The sequence below is a fragment of the Crocodylus siamensis genome, chromosome 3, assembly GCF_052110815.1.
Source record: "Crocodylus siamensis isolate JL-2025a chromosome 3, ASM5211081v1, whole genome shotgun sequence".
Taxonomy (NCBI): Eukaryota; Metazoa; Chordata; order Crocodylia; family Crocodylidae; genus Crocodylus; species Crocodylus siamensis.
The window spans coordinates 146,072,788-146,099,173 of record NC_143397.1 but is presented as its reverse complement, the minus strand read 5'-3'; the positions used below and the strand labels follow the sequence as shown (position 1 = coordinate 146,099,173).

Here is a 26,386-nt window from a genome sequence, read left to right as displayed (position 1 = left end):
CCTGCTGCTGCTTGTTCCACTAGGGCAGGGGGGTGGGGCATGATGCAGGCATGGCTTGCTCCAGGTGGAAGGGGGAAAGCAGCAGCAGGGCATAGCCCCCACTCCCAGCACTGCCATGCCCACATCCTGCACCCCCCTGCCCAGGCTGGGCAAGCAGCAGCAGGGGCAGCAGTGCCTGTCCCCCCACCCCCGTTGGGGAAGCAGTGGGACTGCCCACCCCCCAAGGCTGGCTGGGCAAGCAATGACAGCACCCACATCCCATGCCCTCCCATGCTGGCTGGGCAAGCAGCAGCAGTAGCATCCACATTCTGCCCCCCCCCCCAGTCATGGTTGGGCAAGCAGTGGCAGCACCCACATCCTGCACCTCCCTGCCCCGGCCGCGCAACTTACAGCTACCTCCAGCTGGTAGAGGCTTCCGATTTGATTTGGACATTTCCATTGGTCTCCTGATTCGATTCACGTTTGGAGATTTGGCCGCCGAATGGGCTGAATCTCCTCTGAATCAAATCAGGTACCAGTTTCGCATAGCCCTTATACACCCCCCCACACACACACACACACCTATCCACCCCTCCCACAAACTCCACACATACACTCACACCCCACATACCCACACACACACACACATCCACATCCACAGCTCCCCACAAACATATACCCACCCACCCATACTGCCCATATCCTTCCACATACCCCCACAATATACAAGAGTAAGACTTTATTTTAAGCTATTATGCAATCACTTCTATGTACACTACACAAACACATGTAAATCAGGACAAAAGTATTTTTTGAAATCAAATACATGTATGTTGTAGTAGATGTTTGATTTTTAGAATATAATTTGGGCTTTTTTTCTGTTTCCAAGATGGAAAGGAGTGCTTCCAGGGGCAAGGAGAAGGATTTCTGGTGTCAAAGGTCAGGGGTTAAGGGGAAGAACTTCCAGTCCCAAGATGGCAACTGGTGGGCAAGGCACCTCGCCAAAACTCTTTAAGCGGCCCTCCTGCCAAAATAATTGACCGCCCTTAGTCTAGACGGTGTCGCTTTACTGAGGAGCTAACTAGTCAGCTCTGCAGTAAAGCACATATGTAGATGCACCCTGTATGTGCAAACAGATCCCTGTGGGCACCTGGTAAGCAAAGGTTGGTCCTCAAGTGCAGACAGGCACACATACAGATCTGTGGATAGTTACTGAAGAAGCCATTGCAGAATTTTTTCCCCAGATGAAATTTGAATGTCCCCCTCTGAATTCTCCTTTTTCTGATCCCGACCCTCTAAGAGCTCACTTTCTTTCAACATGTGTCATAACATTTTCCCCAAGATTTCTCTTTTCAGTTTCTCCCATCTGATGCCTATCATAGAGATGATGACACTATACTTCTCTTTTCTAACCAGCTTGCCTTTCTTAAAAAGTTCCATTTAGAAGTGTTTGGCAAAGCTTTTGAGGAAAAGGCCATCAGAAAATCCTAGCAGAATCCTATTGTCTACGCTTACGCTGACTTTGGTATCATTTTAGATTTTCAGCCACTGCTGTAGTTCCTGGGAGTAACTTGCAAGTTGTGTTTGGAATGGTGCATCATGAAAATTAATTATCGGGTAAGTCTGTTGTAGGTCCACTGCTGGGCTTTAGAAGGTTTTCAACCAGAAGAAAAATATCTTTAATTCTGATTTTATTTATTAGAAGAACACAGCCATGCACTCAGAATAGGAGGGAGGGGAAAAATCAACCTTGCTGTTATAATCTTCCCATAAACTGCTCATAGTAAGTAAATAAATACTTGGAGCATATTTATTTTTCTTCTCTCTCCCCCATGGTTTCCCAGATGCAGTGCTCTTACTCACACCAACTGCTCTACCAAAAAACAGAGTTTACAAAAGAGGGGAGATTTCCTGAAGGTGTTTACAGATGACAAACCTGCCACAACCTATACTCCCCTCTGTGCTTTACAGCCAGTGGGTCAATTATTTTATGCAAAGACTTGATTTGACCTCACGTGGAAGTGCATAAGGTCACAACTTGAAATCAGATATCAGCCTTACCCTATTTTATAGGTCAATAACTCATTACTTCAGTCTAATACCTAAACAGAATCTGATGGCTCCTTACTGAAGAGCATACTTACACTAATCAATTATATGCAAACCACTGTTTCTGATGTACCTTGTACAGGCATCAAGTAGCTGTGTAGTTTAACAGAGGAATGTGCCTGTCAGTAAATGACCTGTTTGTCTGTATACCAGTACCAAGTACACACCAAGTTAATCATTTGAATATGCAAGATAAAAGCTACCCAAAATAATTTCTATTGAAACAGATCCAGAATAAAATTATGAGGTCTCTTTTACCCTCTTCTCAATGCTATTGTTTTTTAAACTTCCCACATCTGATGACCATGGTTTTTTGAGCTGCTGTGGGCATTGAGGATATGTTTATTTATGCTTCATGAATCTGAGAATGTCCCCCAACCACATACTTCACAGCAGACATGAAAAACAACCTAATCCTATGAAGAGAAGAGCACCATCTCCCTTTAGATGTATACTTAGAAGATGCCTGGGCTTTTTTATTTTCTTCCATATGATGTTTACAACCAAGTGGGAATTGGATCTGGGGGGCGAGTTTGGACAGAGAGGCCTGCCTCTACTTTACATTAGAAATAATGGCCTTTTCTACACTGGAGGACTGCATATTAAGTAGAGAGCTAGAGCTGGAGAAAGGATAGTGTCACAAAATAAACGACTGAGATAGAAGGCTGAGGAGAGCTGAGCTCCGAGGAAGGAACAAGTCCACACTTGAGCTATAAATTTTTATCATCAAGGAGGAAACTCTTTCATCCAACGAACACTGAAAAAGAGTGTTCCTATTTTGTTCACCCTTAAAAGAAAGGGCCTACAGTAAGCATCACTGACACCCTCAAGAAATTCTCTGGCACACATTAAGAATCACCAGATTTTAGATTTCTGATATTAAAAAAAAAAAAAAAGCAGCTTGCCCCTCAGCCTGGCAAACGAAACCAAATAAGCTGCAGCCTTTCTTTATACAGCAAGAGAAAATGAAGCATATGCACACAAATGCTTTAGTGGGAGGGGGCTTGCTCAGCCCACTGCAAAAATGGGTCCCGATCATAAATGAATTACCTTGGAACTTCAACAAGACCCCTGGATCAATCAGCCAGATGTGTGGAAAACTTTCACCTATTACCGTATTCTACAGTATTAGAAAGCCAGCAGCATTATGGAAAAGTACTCATAGGATGTGAAAGCATTAGACAAATGCATATTTAGGATAGACACCAGAGGAAAAGCCTTCTACCAGTGCAACTCAGAAAGAACACAAGGATAAAATGGAAGAAAACTACATCCAGAGGCTTTGGTTTGCTTTTGGAGCACAGACACTAGCACTGCTGTGAAAAACAGCTGAGAGCTACTGTAGCGTTCTGGGAATTAGGCTGCAATTGTAAATGAGCTCACCAGGGCTTCCACTTTTCTCCTAAAATGACCACTACATTTTAAAAATTATATTCTGAGTAGAAGAGCCTTTCCACATGCATCTAGAAAGTGAGGAACTTTGTTTCCACTAAGAGCTTTAGGAATAGAATTAGCTCACATGGAAATAATTTTTTAACTAGCTGGGAGTGGTTCTCTAACAGTTCCTGAAACTTTTCCCGCCTGCCCATATCCCACCCACCTTGGCTTGTTTTACTAACTACACCCAGTGTGCAATGTGACCTCTGTACCCACTTAGTTTTATTCATGGAAAGAGGGGAAGGGCATAAGTGACCAGCCATGTACTCCATGAGGCTTAGCAGGATTTGTACTGTTGTTAGCTGACAGAATCACAAAGGACAGCACATCCTTTATGAGACAGTGATGATGAGGTTCTTGTGATGTGAGATTTACAGGGTATTGTTGCAAGATGACATTGCAGCCTCGTACATGATGATGTAAGAAAGTGCAAAAGCCTATCGAAGCAGCTTGTGTTTCATGTAAAATCCATATATTTTGAGGGCCCGTCTCACAAAGTACGCTATGACATCATGTCAATGGGGGATTATACAAAAATCAGAGATGGGAAGGGAACCACAATAACTCTGGCATCTAAAATTTCAGTGCTTTAACCGCAATCATCCTATTTCACCTTCCTCTTACTTCATCTTTGACCTGTCACACCTCACATTCTCTCCCACACCCCTTCCTCTGCTGGAAAATTTACTGAGTATGAGTAACCTGGACGTATCATTACTGAACACCAATCAGAAAAAGTTCCCAGTACATTCAGCTCTCCCAAGTTAGGGAAAAGTTTATAAAGGATAAACTGATCACAATTTGGAATGTTTGAAGTGCGATACATTTGGTTAATAAAAACCTGCAAATGCAAGGGATTGGTTTTGATGGTCCAGGTATCCTTTTTAGGCCCGCATTGTTATGTGTGGGGTGAGGCAGGCCACAATTCTAAAACATTAATCAGTGATTCAAAGAATCCACCAGAAATAAATATTTCCTGCACAGTAGTGAACATACACAACTTTGCCAAGTAATAAGGACACTGCAGTAAACAACACTGATTGGTTAGGGCAGTGGTTGGCAACCTTGACCTGCAGTCATTGGATTTGGTCTATGGGCCCAGAGGTCTTTGGTGGCAGTCGTGTAACTAGCAGGGCTTGGGGGAGGGGAGGGCTCAGTTGTCTTACCCTGTCCCTGGCTGCTGCTGCTGCTGCTCCATACTTGGCCCACTGGCTCTTGCTCTTAAAATGCTGTGGGTCCCAGCACTGGCCTTCCTCAGACCCTAGCTCACCACCAGAAGAGGGCTGCTGATCACTGCGTTAGAGAAGTGGAGCACTGTCTTAGAGAGATCAGAGAATGAAAAAAGCCCAATGACAACAAAAAGCTGCAGCCAAATATTTAAGATACATAGGGTGAGTAGAGATTTAAGGGTCAATTTGTCTTTTTTAACCCAAAATTTTTTTTGTCCCCTTGTAAGTGAGAACACCCAAGCTTTATGATACAAGAGATGCCCACCCAGATAAGTCATTTGCATACTATTTCATCATACCATGAGTCAAAAACGCTTAGTTTTGCTTATCCACACAGGTCACCCACGCAGTGCACCTGCACTGGCTCCCTGTGGGATGAAGTCTAGGTCAAGGCCTCTGTAGTGCTGTTCAGTGTCCTGTATAAAATTGGTCTTGTCTGCCTGACAAACTGCTGCTTGCTCTGCATCCATGACCACCCAAAACAGCCGCATTCCACAGGATAAATGAACCTGTCATTCACAGAAGAAAGTTCATGCCATTTAGGAGGCAGCATCCACAGAATCAGGACTTCGCCTACAGAATTCCCTACTGCAGGAAGTAACAAGTGTAAGCATCTACAAAACTAATCAAAAACATTCATTGCTTCCCTTTAATACATTTTTAAACACAAACAGCAAACTAGATAGAAATAAAGTTATGTCTTCTGCTGGCAGGGAAGGAAGACTCTTTAGGTCTGCCCTGATTCAGATTGCATTTTCAACTTAGAAGTATCAGATTAGTTTATTGATTAACTGAATTTTCTGCTGGATATTGGATCTGCTTTGCATTTCAAAATGAGAGCTCCTGACATCAGTATCACGGTTGACTATCTTCCATCAGGAAGCCAAAGCTAGAAATTTCATTATTCTGTAATATATGTGGATTGACACTTATTTTAGAGACAATTCTTAAAATGCAAATATAGAAGCTGACATAGTGATCTAATTGAATTTTCCATGCCAGTTTGGACTCTCATTTGTTTAAATCCAACTTAGATATGGCTGACAATTAGAACATCACTGTGTTGGAAGTCAAGAGGACAGAGCAGTCAACCATGTCAAATTATTGCAAACTACATGGATTTTCCATTTAGTTAAATGTCCTTCCCCCCAGTTAATATGTCTCCTTAGTAGTATCTTTGGAAATAAGTAACTGTAGAAAAAAGGCAGAGATTCAAATAGCTTCATACAATCGGAGAACTCACAGTTTCTTCTAAAATTTTTGCCAGTCAAAATGTCTATGCTGCTTTCAATAAGAAACAGCACCAGAGCACCTGGATACTTACGCAATAAACCTGAAAAACAATTTCCTGGATGCCACTGTAGCCAGACAGACCACCTCCTCCTGATCCTGTACAAAGTGCTGGAACAGGCAGCTGTTAGTTACATGGGTCTATCCCTGCAGTTTCCAAAAGGGAAAGGTTCAAAGTGGACTCAGAAACCCAATCAATTGTATGAGATGGAAAATAGCCCTGTAAAAGGAAGTATCACCCAGTCCCTCAGTGGTCCTCTGACTTGGTGAGGCAGTATGGGCTGCTGCTGTGCATACTTCTTTTCCGTAGAAGAACTTGGGCCAGCAGGGGCTGTCAATCCAACACTTTTTACAGTGTGAACTATACATGTAAATATACACTTGTTTTAAAAAAATGTGTATATTCATGAATATGTCAAGCAAGTGTCTGACTCCTAGGAAGCTACCTCAGAAAGATGGGTGATAGGTTACTATAACTTGAAGTAGATGGCACTATACTCCAGCTCTCAAAGTGATGTTAAACTCAACTCCTGGAATATAACCAGCTGTTCTTGCTTATCTCCACTGGAAGAAGCAGGATGTCAAAAAGGCTTCCTGTGGAATGAGGTGGCAAAGCAAAATGCTGGAGCTGATGCCGAGAACTACAGTTTAAAGAGAGAGGGAGCCTGCACCCACAGAGCCTTTATTATATCTGGATCTACCACCTATTTCTCTGTGTGCATTTCTAAAATATACTTAGATTCAAAGCAAATAAATATAAGTTAGTGCACCCTGCTGCCCTGTAACCATACCAGACAGTGACAATGCATGTTGTAGATTACAAATATACCACAGGCTCAAAGAAGTTGCCTGCTTACGTCTATTTTTCATATTGACTTAGTTCACATGTTGATTATATTCAGTTCCTGGGATGGATGGAACAGGTCATTCTTCTGACAATGCTTCAGGGTACTATTTTCTTCATCCTTGAACACAATGAAATATTCCCCTTTTTTGTTTCAAAGGTTCACTTGTAAGTATTTATTTTACTTATGAACAGTTGCTTCATGGTAAGATAAACTTGGCAAGGTTGAGGCATCAAGTCTGCATGGGTTTTGTAAAGGATGATTTATAGATCCCTTTTTTTTGTACAGTACGCATAGAAGCCAAGATTGTATAAAGCTTTTGAATATCCAGAATCCAAGAATCTTGTATCCTAGCAATAGCCAGCATGAGGCAACTGGCCCAAACACATTTGGCAACAGCATTTCCTTCCAGAGTTGACATAATCCTGGAGAAATTACAGAATATTCCCATTTGTCATAACTGGTCTGCACCATACTGTTAAGCCATCAGTTCACTGAAAGGGGAGCATATGACACCACTGTAGCAGATGTAATATGTTGTTTTTTTCAAAGAGAACCTTACTTTTTTTAAATCAAAATTAAAAAAAAATTACTTTAGAAACCTTCATTTTAGATGCAGCAACAAAGGAGTTTTTCTGCAGAACATTTTCATTTAGTCACAGATTTGACAAAACCACCTTGATAGACAGTTTCCACAGAAAATGTCATCAACCTGATGCTTTCTTTTTTCCTTACAGATAATTAGCCGTTCACTTCCTGTTTGTGGTATGTGATCATGAGGAACACAAGCAGTTCAAATTGTTCTTGACTGAAGGGATCTGGTAACATTGTTAATTTATTTCAATATGAAAAAATTAAATGTTAGATTACGCGCGCACACACACACACACACACACACACACATACATATATCCCTCTAGACAAACTGCAACATGGCATGCGTTTATTTAAAGAACCCAGACTGTAATGCCCTAAAGGCTGAAACACAAATTACCTTGTAGGGAATGCAATAAAGGCACAGATCATTGCTAATATGAATGTATTACATGCCTGCATTAGACAGAGTTTGGTTCTGACAGTAGGTGAACATCTCTGGCTCAGAGCATACTTTACTTCAGAGTACTTGACTGAAGGCACTGACCACTTTGCAGAAGGATGCTCAGAGGTGAATCGTGTTAGGCATATCTGATGTTTCAGACAGACTGCATAGCCACTCTCACTCCATTCAGCTGGTAAATCACTTGTGAACATTAGCACTTGGCTTGGTTTGAGTGCCCTGTTTGACATAGCTGGAGAGAGATCTTGCCTATAGGAGCCATTGAAAAGGCAGCACTCTTGGAACTTGGGCAGGAAGAACTGGGGTTTGGGTTGCTAACTAATCCCTTTATTTTTGGTCATTAAGGAGCAAGGGTGACACATTCCAAAAGCATTCACACCTTTAGGAGGGCAACTACTGCTTGGGACTCAGATGACTGAATAATAACCATTAAAAATGGGAAAAACAAAAATGAAGATGGTTAGTATTCACCAAAAAAGGCCAAACATTGGATCCAAAGGAAAAGCAAATATAAAGCCTGTGGGCACATCTAGACGAATGCACACATGTGGTATGGTCTGTGGTGCCTCATGCTGCACGTATCACATATGCAGGCATTCCCTGTGCTGCTAATTTGCAGCACGGGAGAAATCCTGGTGTCAAAAAAACCCGTGCCTAAAAAAAGTGGGGTGACACATGGGGCGAGAGCGTGCGCTGCCCAAAACCAGAGCCTAGGCAGCCGGAGCCACAGTCTAGCTGCCAGCCAGGCTCCCTGCTGCTGGATCACCGTGGCTGCAGTCCTCAGAGGCCTCCAGGACCACAGGTAAGGCTGCTGGCACCAGCCCATGGCAACTTGCCCCATGCCACAGTGCGTGTGCAAGGGTGTTCCCCAGGGACAGCAGCACAACTGTGTGCTACTGCTGTCTGTCCCCAGGGAAACACATATGTGCACTCATGTGGATGAACCCTGTGTATCTAAATAGACTGCACTAAATCCTTCTTAAAGTCCTAAATACTCCCTCACATTCAGACCTTGGAGGGTTATTTCCATGCAGACTTTGTCAGCTCTTGGGGGCAGGCAGTGGAATTGCTAATGAAGGAAGCCTCTTAGGAGATAGGGAATCTTTTAAGATAAACCTTTTCTCTCTCCTTAGTAAATGGGAGATTTGCTGGAAGATAAAAAAAAAAAAAGAAAAGGGATGGTGAGAAGCTATGGATCCTCTGGGGAAATGCTGATTGATTCTTAGCTTTCCCTTTTTGGCTTTGCAGTGCCTCATGAATAGGGTTTTAAAGCATTTGTCTGCTGAAAATTTCCCAGGGAATTTGGTGCAATGACAGTGGTTACAGACTTTCCAAGCTGAATCTAGAACAGGCATCTGGTAGCCTTAAGATACGCTATTTGAATAAACCAGTATTCAAAGCCACTACTCATATACATATTGCCTATTGTTCTCCATGATTCTATAACCCCTGGGGCTTTTGACAGTGAGATAGGAGGTTGCCTATGATGTTTTTTTTAAATGGTGTCAAAAATCCTGCACAGCATCTAGCCAGCTCTTATACTACCTGCTAGGATTATTTCTGATCAAACAAGGCCTTAAACTTCACCCACCTGTACAAAGAGGTGAAGAAGGAATATCAATAATTAGTAGGGTCAGGAAATGTGAGTCACTATGGAGGTGCAGTTTGATTGACAGCCAGTGCTGCAGAGAGGAAGTTCAGCACTTACAAGAGCCCATGAGCCTGGAAACAGAATTAGAATACTGTGCATCACATGTTTAGAACAGCAAGTCTCTTATTTGCTTTAGACAAAAGTTATAGCTTTGTTTGGCACTACTGCATATTTATAAAAGAACAAGATATACACAGAGACTTCATCTTTCCAGCTCTCGCAGTGTGCAGAAAGATGCCACGTTCAGTAAACTCCCTGCGTTTCGTATGATGGAAATACTACAAGGAATAATATCACCTTTCATCCCAAATGTACTCACATCCAAGGCCAGACTCTATTCCACCTATTAGGACTGTAAGTGGACTTAGGTTTCTGAGTACAAGTCGCTTTCACTCTGCTCAAGTCCCTGAAAAGGTTAATGTAAAAGGACAGGGGGGAGGAGATGAGAGGCATGCTTCTTCCACACTACACTTTGGTCACCCAATCTTAAAAGTAAGATAGTACAGTGTTATAAAAGTAGATACAATATGAATATTCAGGGACTGAAACAGTGTGAGACATGGGCAGACCCAGAGTGGGGCAGAAGGGGAGGGTGCAGTGGTGCAGCTGCAACCCCCTCTTTGATTCCTGCTCCAGGCAAAGTTTAAAGGCAACTGCCTGGCAGTGGCAGCAGCACTTCTTTTCAGGCAGTACTGAGGGAATTAGCTGAGTTCATGTTTCATTATAATCTACCCGATTCCTTCTAAACTCTTCATTCCATGGGTTTTAATGACTCAATTTCTTTTTTAATGGTCTTTATTGTTGCCATTACTCCACAACTCTACAATACTACTGTCTGTTCACTGTTCCTAGAAATGTAGCTCCCATTTCACAGCCCTGTGGACTGTTTTATAACTCTAGCTAGAAACATCAACTCAGGTGTAGAAGTGTTAACTCAGGTGAACATTAGCTCAGATGTAGAAATAACTTTCAGTGAAGCACTGGATGCATTGTCAAGATGCTCAAGAAGGCTAGATTTCATTTCATGAAACATTTAACTATAATGTAGGACTAATGAAACAACAACAATATTTTGATATTTTTGCCTACTTTGTTGTTTTTATACATAACATATGATACAGCAAATGAATACACAGTTCAACAAAGGGCGGGGTTTGCTGATTTTTTTTTTGCTTAAATTCTAAGTTGAATAATAAAGTCATAGAACTCTAGCTTATTAGTGAAGCTTCTAGTTTCTTTTAAACTGGAGAAAAATGTGCTGTGTTATATGTGATGATATATCACACCATCTGCACCCCCCCTTTTTAAAATCCTAGATCAGCCCATGGGGTGGAATATAATCATATGTATGTGCCTGTGTCCAAATAGATGCCTAGTGGGTGGAATAGACTGTGGCCTGGAGTGTCTATTATTCTCCATAATTTAATGGCCCTAGAAACTGCCACAATACCACTTCCCAATTAGGAGTCTGATTCTTCACCTACCTTGCTCCAAAGAAAAGAATAACAAAAGGAAACAAAAAGAATAAGGAAAAAAACTCAACTTATTAAGATCTGGATTCAGGGATAACCTTTTCCATCCTGCATTATGATCTCACAAATTAACAAGGGATTTTGAATTAATTTACAGTCTCTGCTGTACGCTTATTTGCAGGCTTATGCAGCAATTAGAAAAAATTGTCAATAAATGGGTAGATGACTAATACCTCTAAGCCATCTTAATCATGGTCAGTGTTATGCTACTAGCAGATCCAGAGATGACTAGGTCCTGACAATTTCAAGTCTGCTGTTAGAGGCAAGGTGCAGGAGGAAGGGAGATGCAAACAGCTGAGCCGAGACTGAGTGCAGGCTCTTGTTAATAAGGCAAGGTGCAAGCAGGTAGGAGTAGGCTGTTGCTGCACAAATCACTTCAATCAGCTCATGTGGTGCTTTTAAAATGGAAATATCAGACTTGGCAAATAGCCAGTCAGATTTGCATGATTTAAATTACTGCGCACCTTACCTGCAGGCATTGTAAGTGGTTAATGCTGTAGGCTTAAGCCTCTTTAAACCACCTAGTGAGCCAGAGGGGCCTTAAAGTGGAAGTAAACATAATTTACACCTATTTGAAAGCACTTTGCAGTAGAGCACTGTAAACCAGACCTTGTGGAAATGAGAATTAATCCCTATGAAACCAATGAAACTTTGTCTAGTCTCCACATGACCACTGCTGAGATTTCAAATACAAGTTACATTAGGAACGATGGAAATTGTTCTTTACCTACTTCATGTAATGACTCTAAACACATCTCAGAGTTACCTAGGGTGAAGGTTATGCATAACAAGAGTAAAAATGTCAAAGGATTCTGATATAAGCCATTATAATGTAACTGTTATATCTGCGTGCTTCTACACAGTTACAAGTACAACAAAACTATTGCATCTTTCACGTTGGCTAAGTACAGACGTTCAAAAAGCCTGAGCCAGAATTGATCTAACGTATGCAGGTTTCTGTAAGTGTCGTAGGTTAGACTAGGAGTGAACATTTGGGGACCCTGGGGGGCAGGGGGCACTCTGCAGAAGGAAGGATCGAGCCTCTTGGAGCTCTGGTGAATGACAGACGGTAGAAAGAGGTGCCCAACAATTCCTGCAACTGCGCTAGGTGCCTGCTGTTTGCTGGAACTCTGAGGGGCCTGATCCTTCCTTCTTTGGCACCCCTTCCCTGGCACGTAGTGCCTGCTGCCACTGTCTGCCATTTGCCAGAGCTCTGAGAGGCCCAATCCGTCCTTCTGCAGAGCACCTCACCCCCCCGGGGCAAAGATAGAAAAATACTAAGCAATGTAAAAATGTCAGCATGAGCCAGCTGCTAGCACAGCTTCCTGAGAAAGGAGGCTAGCAGGGGGCCACAAAGCAGCCTGGGATGCTGGTGGGCAGTGATCTAACTTGAGTTAGTAGGGGATCTGGTACAGAAGTTAATCTAACAAAAATCAATTAAGTCTGAGACCACACTGATCCAGGTCTATCTTAGACCAGGTTCCATCATTTTTCTATGTGCACTGAGCTTTGGATTGGTTACAGGTGTAGTAGAGATTGATTTCCTATCACTTATACCAGATTTTCCAGCTCCAGCTTCCTCTGTGCAAAAATGAAGTTTATTTCCTACCTATGGGGACTTTTTACCATCTTCAGCGTTGAACCCAAAAGCTTGCAGAAAAAGAGATCTTACTTGTGATTTCCTAGTTGGTAGGGCTGTGCGAAGCTTCAGGTGCTGATTCAATTCGGAGGAGATTCAGCCCAATTCGGTGACCGAATCTCCAAATCCAAATTGAATCAGGGAACCACTAAAAAGGTTCGAATCAATTCAAAGAAAAGATTCGGAGAGCTTTGGCAATTCAGGCAGTACCTGGTGGCTGCAGCAGGGAGCTAGAGCTGGACTCAAGTAGGGGGCAGGGGAGGGGTGGCTGGAGGAGGGGGAAGGGGATGGGGGGACCCCTGCCAGCCCCCATCTCCTGCCTGCTCCCCCAGATCCACTCTGACCCCTGCCTGCTCCCCCAGCACCCCTATGGCTGCCCTGCCCACCCCAACTCCCACTGCTTTAAAAAAAAGCCCCACACAACAGGTGCTGCCAGGTGGGGCGTGATCTCTACTGCCCCCACTACCCTATGCTATGTAGAGGGGCTCTGCATGAGCCCCCCGCCCCCTCTCCCAGCCCCCCCCCAGGGCTGCCCCGCCCACCCCAGCTCCAGCCCTTTAAGAAAAAAAAAGCCCCTGGGACTCACCAGCTCCTACAGCAGCCTTGGGGCTTTGGGGGGGCTCATGCAGAGCCCCCCACATGGTATAGGGCAGCAGGAGGCAGCAGGGATCACCCCCTCCCAGGCAGGAACTGGTGAGTGTGGGGTTTTGAGGGTTTTTTTTCAAAGAGCTGGGAGCTGATCCAGGCAGGGCAGCCATTGCCAGGATGGAAGAGCAGGAGGGGGATGGGCCTGGGTGATTCAGAGATTTGGCAGCAGTCAAATCTGTGAATCAGATTTGGCTGAATCAATTCAGGACAGTAATTTGAATGACCAAAATGAATCATTGTCCCCCAAATCAGCTGATTCCGAATCTGAAGCAAATACTAGCCACTTTGCACAGGCTGACCAGTTGGTTTAATAAAAGGTATAGTTTCTGAACCAAGAGTTCTAGATTTTTGCATTTCTTTTTGTCTCAGACCAACATGGCTACCAACCCTGAAACATGGAAGATGCTAAATTTTAGCTGATTTGGGATTTTAAACTTCACTGCAGAACAACAAGAAAGATTTTTAAACCTCCCTGCCTGCCATCTGATACCTCCAGGGAAGGAATCCTACCTGATCTGCACAACAAAGAGCTACTCAGAACAAGTCAGAGACTCTCATGGACCCGAGGGACAGATTTTCCATCTCCAGCTCCCTCTATGCAAAAATGAAGTTTATTTCCTACCAATGTGGACTTTTTACCATCCTTCATTTTCCCAGAGCCTGATGAAGGGCATTTGAGCCCTATAGCTTGCAGAAAAAGAGAATTTTTTTTTGCAATTTCCTAGTTGGTGTAATAAAAGGTATCTTTTCTGAACCAAAAGCCCCATTGTGGGGGGTGGAAGCTATGACATGGACTTAAAAGGACATTTAAAACAACTGGAGCCTCAAGGAGAAAATTTTGGGGGTGATCATTGTGTTTGATGGTTAAGGGAAAAAAGATCTTTTAAGGTGATCTTAATCCTGTAGAGGAGACAAAAAATGAGAAAGACTCTTCAAGTTGAGCATGGGCCTGATTTTGAAGGTAAGATATTATTCAGCGTAAAGAAAGAATGACAGGAATATACTCCTGATAATGTTTTGTCATATATTGCTGTAGGGTTATGAAGGCCCAATAAAGGCTGAAGCTCCATTGTGCTAGCGACTGGACAGACATCACTCACAGACAGGATGTACCCCCCAAAGCTTGAAGTCCACCCATCCAACAAAAGACAATCAGTGGAAAAAGTAAAAGAAAGCAATTAAATGATATTAGTCTGCACAATAAGTAGCAGTCATGGCATGCCAACTGCCTAGCCACAATTGAGGTTTTGTAAATATCACGGCAGAGGAGAACAGTAATGATTGCTCTTTCTTACTTCCTTCCTTAGACCTTATCACTGCAGTTCTTTTTTCAGTTGCCATCAACTTTCCCGTCCCCTCCCTACATTTTAAATATTTTGTTGCCAAAACTGTTTTGGGTTTGTTTTTTTTTTTAGAAAAGATGATGGTAATGTGCTGAAAACATTCTTGGAAACATTCTCCATCAGCTCCCATAAGGAACTCACCAGAGGGGAGCCCTTTGTTGCTCCATTCCATGGTTTGACATTCTACCCTATCAGATCACAATCATGAGATTTTGGGAGACGTAGGATTTGTTTCACGGCTAAAATATATATTTGCCCTGTGGAATACTAGAAAAAGTTTGTTTAAGAAAAGACACCTTAGCCACTGAAGAACTGAACGCTCACTTTCTGGCTTTAAACCTCAAATATAATTAAACAGAAAAGTTAACATTGGATTTTCAAGTGTCATAGTTCTGGTAATATCTATTATTCTTTGTGAATACAGTAAGAGTTTTGATTAATGAAATGAATCAGCTCAACACACACAACTCCATAAACCCATTGTACTTTCGTGACCTTCAGGAAATTCACTGTACGTTCACCACAAAGGGAATTTTTTTTTGCTCTCTTATTCAGCATTGTGATAACTGTAATGAGCCAGTTGGGGCAGTGTAGAAAATCCACACAGACGACTTTCAGTTCAGGCTCCAGATCCAGACCAGAGCAAAAGGGAGGGGAAAAAAAGCTTCCTGTCAAACAGTACAGTAATGCATCCTATGTCCAGAGTCCAGAGTGGGAGGCAGCTTAATAGGGGCAATCATATTTGTTCTCTTCAAGTTTTCAGACTCCCTGCTCAGCTTTGTACCAGTCATAGTTTGCCTGGAGAATCCAATGCTTGTAATCTATTAAACTCATCAACATTTCCTTCATTGAGTTTTTATTGCACAATTAGACCTGGCTGTTAAATTGCTTCTAACAATCTGAGGTGGGTGGCTGCATTGTGGCAACCTTTGTGGAATTGCTTTGCTCTGTAAGAAAAAGAACACATCCCAAACTTATCAGACAATGCTAGGATAATGCAGTGATATATATGGCACATTTAATTTAGGAGAGAGGTGTGCAATGAAGAAACTGATATTCTCATATTCCCACTGAGCTACAGCTTCAAATTTGGGTTCTTCAAGGGCAACTCTGTGAAAGAGAAAAACAATCTTGTAGTTCAATAAGAGATCATCAGAAAGTTAATCTAGTATTTTGGGGAAAAAAACTAATAATTTCTTCCACGAGGCAGTTACACCAGGTGTGAGCTACTTAATTTGGAGAAATCAAGGCCATTGGTTGTCTTTAATAGATGCTAGTCAAGAAAATGTCCAAAAGTGAAGGAGATTGTTTGCAGTCTACAGTCGTGTGACACAATATTCCGATGTCAAAGACAGGCAGGAGTGGTAACATCACTTACAAAGTTTACCAGACATTTCCTAGCCTAAAACCTTTTTCGTTTAACTTTGTCGTTCTTTAATCATTTAGGTTAAAACTTTCTCTGTAGGGTGTCTCCTTAGGCTTTTTTTTTTAACCCATTAGGAATGTAATAATTCTTTCTTTAGAAAAAGATTTGGATCTCATGCAGTATACAAGGCCTAAGGACACATACTGAACAATGCCTAGGAAATGAGTTATCAAATAGCTGCTCACTCTTTGAGCAGTGTCCATTCTTTGCATTGAACGAGGTAGAGATCCTACGGCAAAAAAAAATGTCATCGTGTAATTCAAGACTGAATCATAAAGCTTTGCAAAAGTTGGACAGTCATCCTTAATACAGACATTTCCTAAGTTTTTGGATGCTTGATTTTATAAAATTAAATTGTTCTGTTAAATAGATTTTGTGTGTGTGATGCTATACTGAATGTTGTGATAGTAGTGTGTGTTCTGTTTCTAAAACTACATAGAGCAGGGTGGTACCCCCAGGGGTGGCCATAAACCCCTGATGGCTCCCCAAAAATTCCCTTTTAGCTCTGCGAACAGTCTCCCCTTCACTCACCCCTCACATGTTGATGTCTTTTATGGTTATAAAAATGAGGCTTCCCAGACCTGGTCTTCTTCTAATGACCACCTAGTGGCTGTAGTCCTGTGCCTTATGGGCTAATTGCATGGCTCCGTATCTCCCCTTCACCATAACCCATGCCTCACAGATGGCTTCATCATGGACGTTCTCTTTGTCACACACCTGTAGTCACACAGCCTGCCTCCAGGCCCTCAGACCCTTGGCCTCTCAAAGAGCCCTGCCTGAGTCTCCAGGCCCCTCAGTCCCTCGCTCAGTTCCCCTCCAGGCTGCCAGATCCCTTGGTCCCTCATTTGGACCCTTCCTGGGTTCTCAGACCTCTCAGCCCCTCAATCAGCCCTTCTCTACACTGCTAGACCCCTTGGTCTCACTCTCAACCCCTCTCTGGGCTGCCAGACCCCTTGGTCTTTTTATGTAACCCCTCTCTGGGCCTCTGGACCCCACTGGCCGCACTCTATTCCTGGCTCCTCACTGGACCTCACTATTCCTGGCCCCGTGCTAGGCTGTTGCACCCTTCTCCTCCCACTGCACCATTTCTGACTCCTCACTGAGCCTCTCTTCTCCAGCCCCTCGCTAAGCTGCTGCACCCTTCCAGCCCCACACTCACTCACTGATCTACTTTCTCAGGCTCCTCAGCAGGTCTCTTATGCTCTCAGCCCCTATGCTCCCCTCACTGGGCTTCACCTGGACCCCACAACAGGTCTTCTGCACTAAGCTCCTCAATCTGGGCTCCCCCAGGCATCACCAGAGGTCTTATGCTCTGAACCCCTTTGCTATGGGCTCACCTGGACCCCAACCTGGGTCTCTAGGAACCTCCTCCTGTCCCTTAGTCCCTACCCAAACCTCCAGACTGCTTCAGCTGTTTTTTCTGTGGTGGTACTCCAGAGTTGCAGTCTTCCTGCTAATGTGCTGTTCTCTCAGCAAGATCTAGATCCTGCTGCCGGGCTTCTCCCAGGGCCTGGGCTTATACCTTCTCTAAGCCCAGCCAGTCTTCAGAGTCTGATGACTCCCTCTGGAGCCTCAGCTGGTGGCTCCCCGGGTCAGCTGACCCCCAATCAGCCCTGGCCCACACCTTCTCATGGCTTCGCAAGCTGCCTGACCTCTTAGAGTGGCAGGCATCCCAAATGCCCTGCCACATATGCATATATATTGTGAATATACTGAGGGTAAGATTTGACTTGACGTTTGGGGAATGGAGATTGGATTCAATTTTTTTTAAAATGTAACCTCAGTAAAACTTGCCTTTAATCAGCTTGATCGGTTGATTCTTCCCTGGCTGTAGATTGACATTGTTGTAGAACTTAGCAGTTTTCCATATATTTTTATTCAAAAGAGGACCAAGATTTTAGATCCTTTTAACCATAAGAGATGAATTTAAGGTTGAGGTAGTGATGCTATAAAAAAGCAGATCATTATACCCTGCCTGTTTTTTACCCCATTCTCAATCTCCATGTTGGGCCACTGTACCAGAGACCTAGAACTCTTTTCCCCTTTTTTAAGCACCAGGCAATTTTGAGAAAACACACAGAGCACAAGAACAGATACTCGTGGAAACCTCAGACCAGTTTCCCAATCCCTCTATTTTTTTTACTGCTTGTCCACCTATACGTGCACAATCTAACATGGATTCTCCAACTTTCCCAGGGAACCTCTTTCTTTACAGTATGCACCAAGACAGTCCCAAAACACAGTTATATTGTCCATTGCCCTTTCTCTAAGTGTACCAACACTCATACTGCTAAACCTCTATATCCAACCATCAAGCCATCAGCGGTCAGATAGTCAATGGTAAAAAAAAAAAAAAGTAAAATGAAATGAAATGCTATGCACTGTAAAGCTGAGGTAAGAGTTTTTTTTGCTGCTTTCCATCTCTTTTCCCATTTTTCCTTTTTTCCCCTTTCCTCTCTTTTTTGTTCATTCTTTCTTTTACCTGCACACCATTCTTTTCCCTGATCTTTCTCTCTACCCTCTCCTTCCTCTCTCTTGTATTTACTTAATATCTCCTTACTTCTATTATGCCTTCCCTCACTGCTTTCTCTCTTTTACAAGCTTTTTCGCCCCTCTCTCTCTCTATCCCTTACACGCTCTCCCCACTTCTTACCTCTCACTGTTAATCCTTCACTTCATACTCCTTCTAGGTATTTCTCCCTTTTCTGAAATTCCCTCCATAACATTTTTCTTCTTCTTTGCCCCCACCTTGGGCTGGGTTGTGGAGGACTGAGACCTGCTTCCCATGTGGCCAGGCAGAGAAAAAAGAGCACTCTGCCCAGGACCATCTACCCTCACGTTCTCTCCCATAATGCTATGGCCAGACAGCTTGAGAACAGTCATTCCCATTTCCATTCAGTGTGGAAATATTGCATGTGCCTAAGAGTTCACGCTCTCTGTGGGGATATACATGCCAGAATAGGCATGAAGAGAAGATGTGGAGCCTGCCTTCTTTAATGGAAATAGTTAGTACCTCCCCACTTCTTTAGTCCTAGGCATTTTGGTTTTAACTTTTGAGCACATACAGGAACTGAGTGGGCTGAATTCTTTCTCTACATGTAAGTGACTTGAGTGGAATACCATCAGGGATGAATATATAATTGCTGGTCTCTTATCCAACCTCCTCCTGTTCCTAGACAAAGCCAGCTGGGTTCAAAGTGATGCAAAAATGTTTTGGTGACAATACTCTTTATACCACATTTGACAAAACTACCTATTAGAAACATGAGCTGCTTGGTATATATGCGCTTCCCTGACTTTACAGTTAGTAGGTAATATCCGACAGAGGGGGAAATAATAGTAGGATCAGCTTCTATCTTATAGGTAATAACAGGCTTTAGTGTAAAAAACAGCAGCAAATAACTACACCATGGGTAATTACGTGGTCTAAGTTACCCCCAGTAAGAACCATAACAACACAGGAGACTTAATCTTCCCAAATATTTGTTTCCCATTAAAATGAAAGCATTAGACTTCTAAATGGTAGTTTAAAATAAAGGCAATAATTTGTTTCCAGCTGGTACAATTGTTTAATAAAATGCCTGCTGTGTCTCCAGAAATAATATTCTTCTTTCCCCGGCAACACAGATAATTACCCTGTCTTAGGGGCCACCAGCACAATCTATTCCAAAAATGTTCTCACTTATAGTACAAGATTTTCAATGACAGTAATTTGCCAGATGGAAGAAGAAGAATAAAAAAGCAGTTACAAGCATACAGGCAAATTGGAAAAGGAAATATTCTAACAGAAGGCCGAAGCCACTTCACTATTATAATAATTATTCATCTAATGTTTTAATAATAATAAAGCAGTCTGTCTCCCATCTCATCTAAATTCAAACCTACACACTTTGTAGGTGTTAAATCTTGGCACTTTTAAGTTGTAAGGAAGTGAAAGGAAAAGGCAGCTTCCAAACCAGAGTAGACTGAATGAGACTACTACCTGGAGCTGTAGTTAATTATCTTGATTATGTTAATTCCTGTTGTTTGTCAACAGCTAAGAAAGGATGAGGTGCTAGGTGTTGCTGAAGGGTTATTGTAGTGTTGTTGTTTGTGGATTTTTTAAAGGCATCATTTACATAATGCATAATAATAATTTCCCCTCTCCAGGCTCCAAAACAAATATTTGAGCAATACAAATAAAAGTGATTATATGGTTCTTTTAAAACTCCTGTAAGAGAAGAGTGAGGAATAAAACCTGCTTCTGAATTATTGCAGAATTGTCTCAGTGGTTCAATACATTTTTAACATTCTGATGCAGCATGCTTGTTTGGACAAAATAGCTGCATGTTTATGAAACAAATTTTATTTATCACTTAAAGCCTGGAGCTGACATGCATTTTTTCCCAGGCAATCTAGTTTGATCTAGTTTGAATACTAAAAATGGAATCACTGTGTTTTTCTTTTCTCCCTGTGCTTCTAAAAAAATACAACAGATCTAGAGAAATCCAGCTATTCAAATTCTCAAAGGGTGCTTCTACACACAGTTGGTACTGTACAGAAAGTACTAAATGACTGCACAGTGCACAGTACCCACCAGGACTGTGCAGTCCCAGTGGTGCATGGGGCATTTTGGACCCTACTAAGCAGTAGCAATGAGCTGCTGGGCAGTAGCTCATTGTCATGGCGAAGTAGCGGCAGCATCACGATTAGTGCCCACTGATGCTACGTTGCCAGACGATGAGCTACATCGTCATAGCTTGTTGCTATGGCAACATAGCATGTCTTGTAGATGCACCCAGAGAAACTCAGATTTGACAGGATTATGAAAATAATATATAGCTGGTACACAACTAGATGACCAACTCAAAAATATCCAGCTCGAGACAGGTATATCTGAGGAAGGTGAGGATGGTACTATAAATATCACAGCTCACCTGGGTTCCAACAAATGTATTTAATTTACATCCTTCCTAGAAAGGGATATCAATGGTTTAAAGTGAAACAATTTTGGTATTCCTGTAATATCTAATCAATATCAAGGACTGTGCCACAAAAGTAATATTTACATATCAATGGATCGGTACCTCTAGAAGTTATCACAGTATCATAGTGTACTGGTGTTGCCAGGAGAGTAAATTCATTGATTCAGATTGTCCCATAGCAAAACCGTTGTCTACAGAATGAGAAATCCTGACTTAAGTCCTTATTATGTAGCGAGGCATTTGAGTTCAAAATATGATAGACTTCTCCAAGTTCGTAGATTTTCAGGTCTCACTTTCTGGTTAGGCCCATTATTATACAGATAAGGCCCTCTATCCAAATGTCAAATGAGTGGAAATGCTCCAAGCCTCAAGTTTTATATCACTAGGCATTAAACTTATTTTCTAGTATTCATCACTGTCCCTTAGATCTTTGAGTGGGAGAGAATGGACTTCTATTAGTCAATGTTTAGGACTGTGAATCCAAAAAAGATGACAAAGCTGGTAGAGAAATACATATCACCTGAGCAAGGGACTAACATTAGAGGGATGGGAGTGAGGAGGGGAATATAACTAGGTGACAGGATATACAATGTTAGCTATCAAAGCCTGGGGGGAGGGGAGGAGGAGGAAGGGGAGGGAGGGGGTTCGCAATGCTGAGAGAGAAAGAAGATAAGATACATACAAACCTGTTATGATGGTCTGCAATGGTGGAGGAAATGCCTCGAAGAAAGTGTCTCAGTCCATATAGAGTCTCATTGCGGGGGTCCTCTTTGGATGGAGCGGGGTCATCCGTTGCTGAAGAATCCTCTCAAAGTGAAGTCCATCTGGTGCAGAGCAGGGGTTCAGGTGGTCCCCTCTGGGTCCGGTCCAGCAGCAGTTCGTCTGGTGGGGTTGAAGTATTGGCGGTGGCCCGTGATGTGCTACATGAACACTCCAGTCAGCATTAACTTGTACTAGCCATCATGTTTAGAATGAAAAACCAGCAAGAAAACTACAGACCCACAATACTTCACTTCAGTGCCCCTTGTTCATTACCAGCGAAGTTTCATTCCTGATCTTTAAAGTAGACTTGATCAAACATTTTTCTTATGCTTTCTGTAAGAAAAATGCAGATCATTTTCTGTGGGGAAGGTTATCAAAATTATTTGTTTAAAAGCTGTCATTTCACATATGTATTATAGATCAGGGATTGGCAGCATGTAGCCCATGAGTCACTTATGGCCAATGGAGCTATGGAGCTTTGTTGGTAGACTTTGGCAGCCCTCTGGCAGGGGAAGAGGGTGTGGGTTTCATCTGCATTCATGCCAGAGCTGACTACTGAAGAGCTAGAGCGTGGGAAGAAGTAGCAGCAGTTGGGTCAGAATACTGGCCTGCCATAGATCTGAGCTGAGCTATTCCAGCTGCTGTTATAGATTATGTTGCATAGCGAAGAATTGGTACCTTCATGTGCCAGGGGCTGCACCAGCACATAGAAATACATGGCTTTTCTCCAAAGATCTTATAAACTAAGCAGACAAGAAAATACATGTTGGCAGAAAGGGATACAAAATACAAAGGACTGAATTGTGCTACCTTGAATCACCTTGAGGAGTATCTTACTTTACTAGAGGTCTCACTGACTTTATTGGACTATTTGTGGAATAGGTTAGAGTTCACTGGAAGCATGGCTCAAAATGACAAAGTGATCAGGTTTTTGGCAGCACTGTTGGCTCAGTCTATGTGGTGGTTTTCCTTCTTTGTTACTTTTATAGTTTATTCTTTTCTCCTGCCTGTTCCATTTTATTTTTAACTTTGCGTATTTAAATCAAAAGTCTGAAGCTTCATTTGTTAATAATTTTTCAGGTAATAATGAGCTACCAAAGTTCAGATCAACTTTCCAGATTTTGCTAGTCTTTCTAAAATCAAAGGCCTTTTCTGAGTGTGATCAAGGAGCAAGAATTGGAATTAGACCTTGTGGGGAAATATACCAACCTTGGTCTTTAGAGGGCTATAACTTTCAAGCACTTCAAATTGTGAGTGATGTCAGCAATTTTTGAGGTTTACAAAGGACTTTTCACTGACTGGTATCCATGAAGACCATTACTGGTCACGCTTTTAGACCTGCTTTTACTTCTTTTTCTTTCACATCTAAAGGTTTACATGCTTTGCCTTTATTTGGGTTTTCTCAGACCAAGACAATGGCCTTCATGTGGAAGGATCAATCTCTTGTCAAAACCTTTTTCACTTGGATTGTGTGAATTTAGTGTTCATGAAAAGTGCCAGATTGACAGGCCTGGAAACAGAACACGTAGAGCATGCTTTACCAGTAATGTAAGCCTCCACTAACTTACTTTTCAACATACTGTATCTACCCAAATCCAAGATGACCTCCCAGTAATTAGATTCTATACATGGCAAATTAAAATGTTGTTATAATTTGTCATGTATTGAATCGAATTAGTAGAAGATCACATTCAGTTTGTCCTCTTACTACTGTGGCAGGGAAAGCAGCAGCAGGGGACAAGGGGCTAGACCCTTGCCCCTTCCCTTTCTGCCTGTCCTTCCACCCCATCCTGCCACCTGCGCCTGCCCCCCACCCCAGCACTTTCCCCCCGTGACTGCTCTCCTTGTCACTTGCTCCCACCACATTGCCCCCTTAATGCCTGCCTTCTGACCCCTTGCCACATGCCTCCCCATGTCACTTACCCCATGCCTGTACCTCATCTGCTGCCTGTCCCCCTCACCTCTTGCCACACCATGTCTGTACCTGTCCCCCACCTCCTGCTCCTCCCTGTTGCCTGCCCCCCCATACCCTGCTTCTCTCCTGCTGCCTGACACCAGATCCCAGCCCCTTGCCACCTTCTGCCTGCATCTGACCCCTGCTGTGCATCTCCCGCCCTCCCCCCAACCCATGCCTGTCCCACCTTCACTTCTCCCACCATCACTTACCTTCTGCTGTTCTCCTCTGCTCCAGCTTCAAGGCAGTCAGCAGTATCAGCAGCTCCAGCCTGGCCCGACCCTACCCAGTGCTGTTTGGGGGAAAATATTTCATGAGTAAATATGATCCTTGATCTAGAGGTGGATGAAACCGGTAGTAGCATTTAACTCTTAAAATATTCTTTATATTTTCAAAATGCAGTACAAATATTAGTGGATCTTAATAATCTGATAGGTCACTATGTCTGCTGCAATCCTTGGTTGGACTGATGAGAATACCAACCAGTTTCTGATTATTGCTCTTTGGGTGGCACTTTGTGTAGTGTGGACTTTTGTCCATTGGGAAATGGACTTAAATTACCCCCTTCCACACGGGTCACCAAACAACCTTAAGAAGGCAACAAAGCAATTTTAGCTTACTCCTATTATACTGAAAGCTAGAAATGAAAGGATTAATATATTCCAGTACCTTTTCTCTTCTGGGTCAGGGCTTTGCAAAAGCAGAATCCAATGATGAACCATCAGCATGAAATCCTTTTTCCACTAGGGTCAATAGTAAAACTCCTGCTGATGTCTGTGCAACAAGGATTTCATCCAGAGTGCTCAGTGTTCAAAACTCAACACACAGATAGAGCTTTGCTAAACCAAGGCAAAAAGTGAAACAGTGGCCATCAGTATGCTTTGGCAATCTGTTTAAAATAAGTGTTCGGGGTTAAGACACTCTTTTCAATTTTTTTCCAGTGAAAACCAAAGATAGTGTCATTGTCTAATACTAAGTAGCATAGAAATGAATGTATTATGAAATACCCTTTATGCCTAAAGAATCTAATGACTTCATACTCAGAGACCCATTGCTTTGCTGCTGCGATGCAGCTGTCTCCTTACTGAATGAAACACAGTGGGTGCATCTACATGTGCTATTATTGCAAAGCAATAAACTCTGGAGTTTATTGCCATTTGCATGTGCACTTGGGATTGCAGCTGGGCTGGAGCAGCCCTATCTGGCAGGGGGCCTGAGAGGATAGCCCGCCAGCCCGGGGCTGCTTCCCCCTGGCTCAGCATGCTGCAGAGGGGCCAGCTAAGCTATAAGCAGAGACGACCTGAGCAGGGTGTGGGGCCTGGGGCAAATCAGCCTGTGCGGGGCTCCACCCCCACATGCAAGGAAGCCAGTGGTGGATTTGGCGGTGGGGGGTGCTGAGCGGCTGGATGCACTGGATTCAGTGGCGGATTCAGTGGCAGAGGGGCAGTGCTGAGTGGCTGTACGTGAATCCAGCGGCAGCATGGAGTTGCTGCAACCACTCTGCCTGGCTCCTCAGGGCCCCCCCAGAGTGCGGGAACCAGGGCAGTCACCGCAATTCACCCCCCTCTCCCCCCAGGGCATGAGGGTGTTTCAGTGTGGGACTAGCCAGCAAGCAGCCCTTGCACTGAAGCACCCTTATGCCCCAGCCAGCTGGGTCAGTGTCTACACATGTGCCGCTACAGAGTTTTTTTTACTCCACAGCAGGATAGTACTTGGAAACACATGTACTATCCTGCTGCAGCATAAATTAATTTACCCCAGCCTAATAGGGGTGTATATGTAAACACTGAGACATTTACTGTGCAGCTAATTAGTCTACTGCACAGTAAACATCTTGTGTAGATGCTCCCGGTAAACATTTAACACTGCTTAGGAACACTCCAACCAATCAGGATTTAAGTGTAGTCCTGAGACAAAGAGCACAACATTTCATCTGCACTTTAGCATGAAATCTGTGGCAAAATGTGGGTATCAGAGGCTATAGAGAACACAGATCCATTATCTAGCAAAGACTGTAACATAAGACAAAACAAACAGCTCTTTGCCTCCCAAAAGAAATAATGCAAGGAAACCCTCTAGCCAAATGTGTCTCAAGAAATACAGCAAGACAGCATGGCTCAATCTGAAAGGTTCTCCCCTGAGTTAGTAAGGAGAGAGAAAGGACAGAAGTCTGAAGAATAAAGGTTACACACTTCTATCTTTACTAAGCGCTCACTGTGTTTAGAGCCATAAAATGTGCTGTGTCAGGCACTGGCGCAGTAAAAGAGTAAGTTAAGCTATTTTCAGTTACAGATATAAACCCAAAGATTTGTTTGGTTTGGCTTCATCTTCAATAAGCAATGGTTTACTTCTTAAAAACAGTGTGCTCCCACTCATCTCCCCCACCCCCGTGTCCATGTTATCAAGTCAAGCAGTAAAGCAAACTAAGGTTAGGACTTAGCAGAACTAAATATACCCGTGGAGGCCTCTCACTTTGCCTGAGAACAAAACAGCACATATAAAATCACTTAACCTTCCCCTC

The 26,386-nt window shown here is 43.0% G+C and overlaps 1 long non-coding RNA gene across 1 annotated transcript in view; it reads right to left on the bottom strand.

Annotated features, from left to right (window-relative positions):
* LOC149868951 (uncharacterized) overlaps positions 1 to 24,667 on the bottom strand; it is a 76,735-nt gene extending 52,068 nt beyond the window's left edge. Inside the window, exons 1-4 of the long non-coding RNA XR_016441364.1 lie at positions 24,535 to 24,667; positions 24,078 to 24,157; positions 21,836 to 22,069; positions 4,692 to 4,818 (exon numbers count right to left, since the gene is read on the bottom strand). This is a non-coding gene — a long non-coding RNA (uncharacterized LOC149868951). The remainder of the gene's footprint in view (positions 1 to 4,691; positions 4,819 to 21,835; positions 22,070 to 24,077; positions 24,158 to 24,534) is intronic.
* Between the last annotated feature and the right edge of the window lie 1,719 nt (positions 24,668 to 26,386).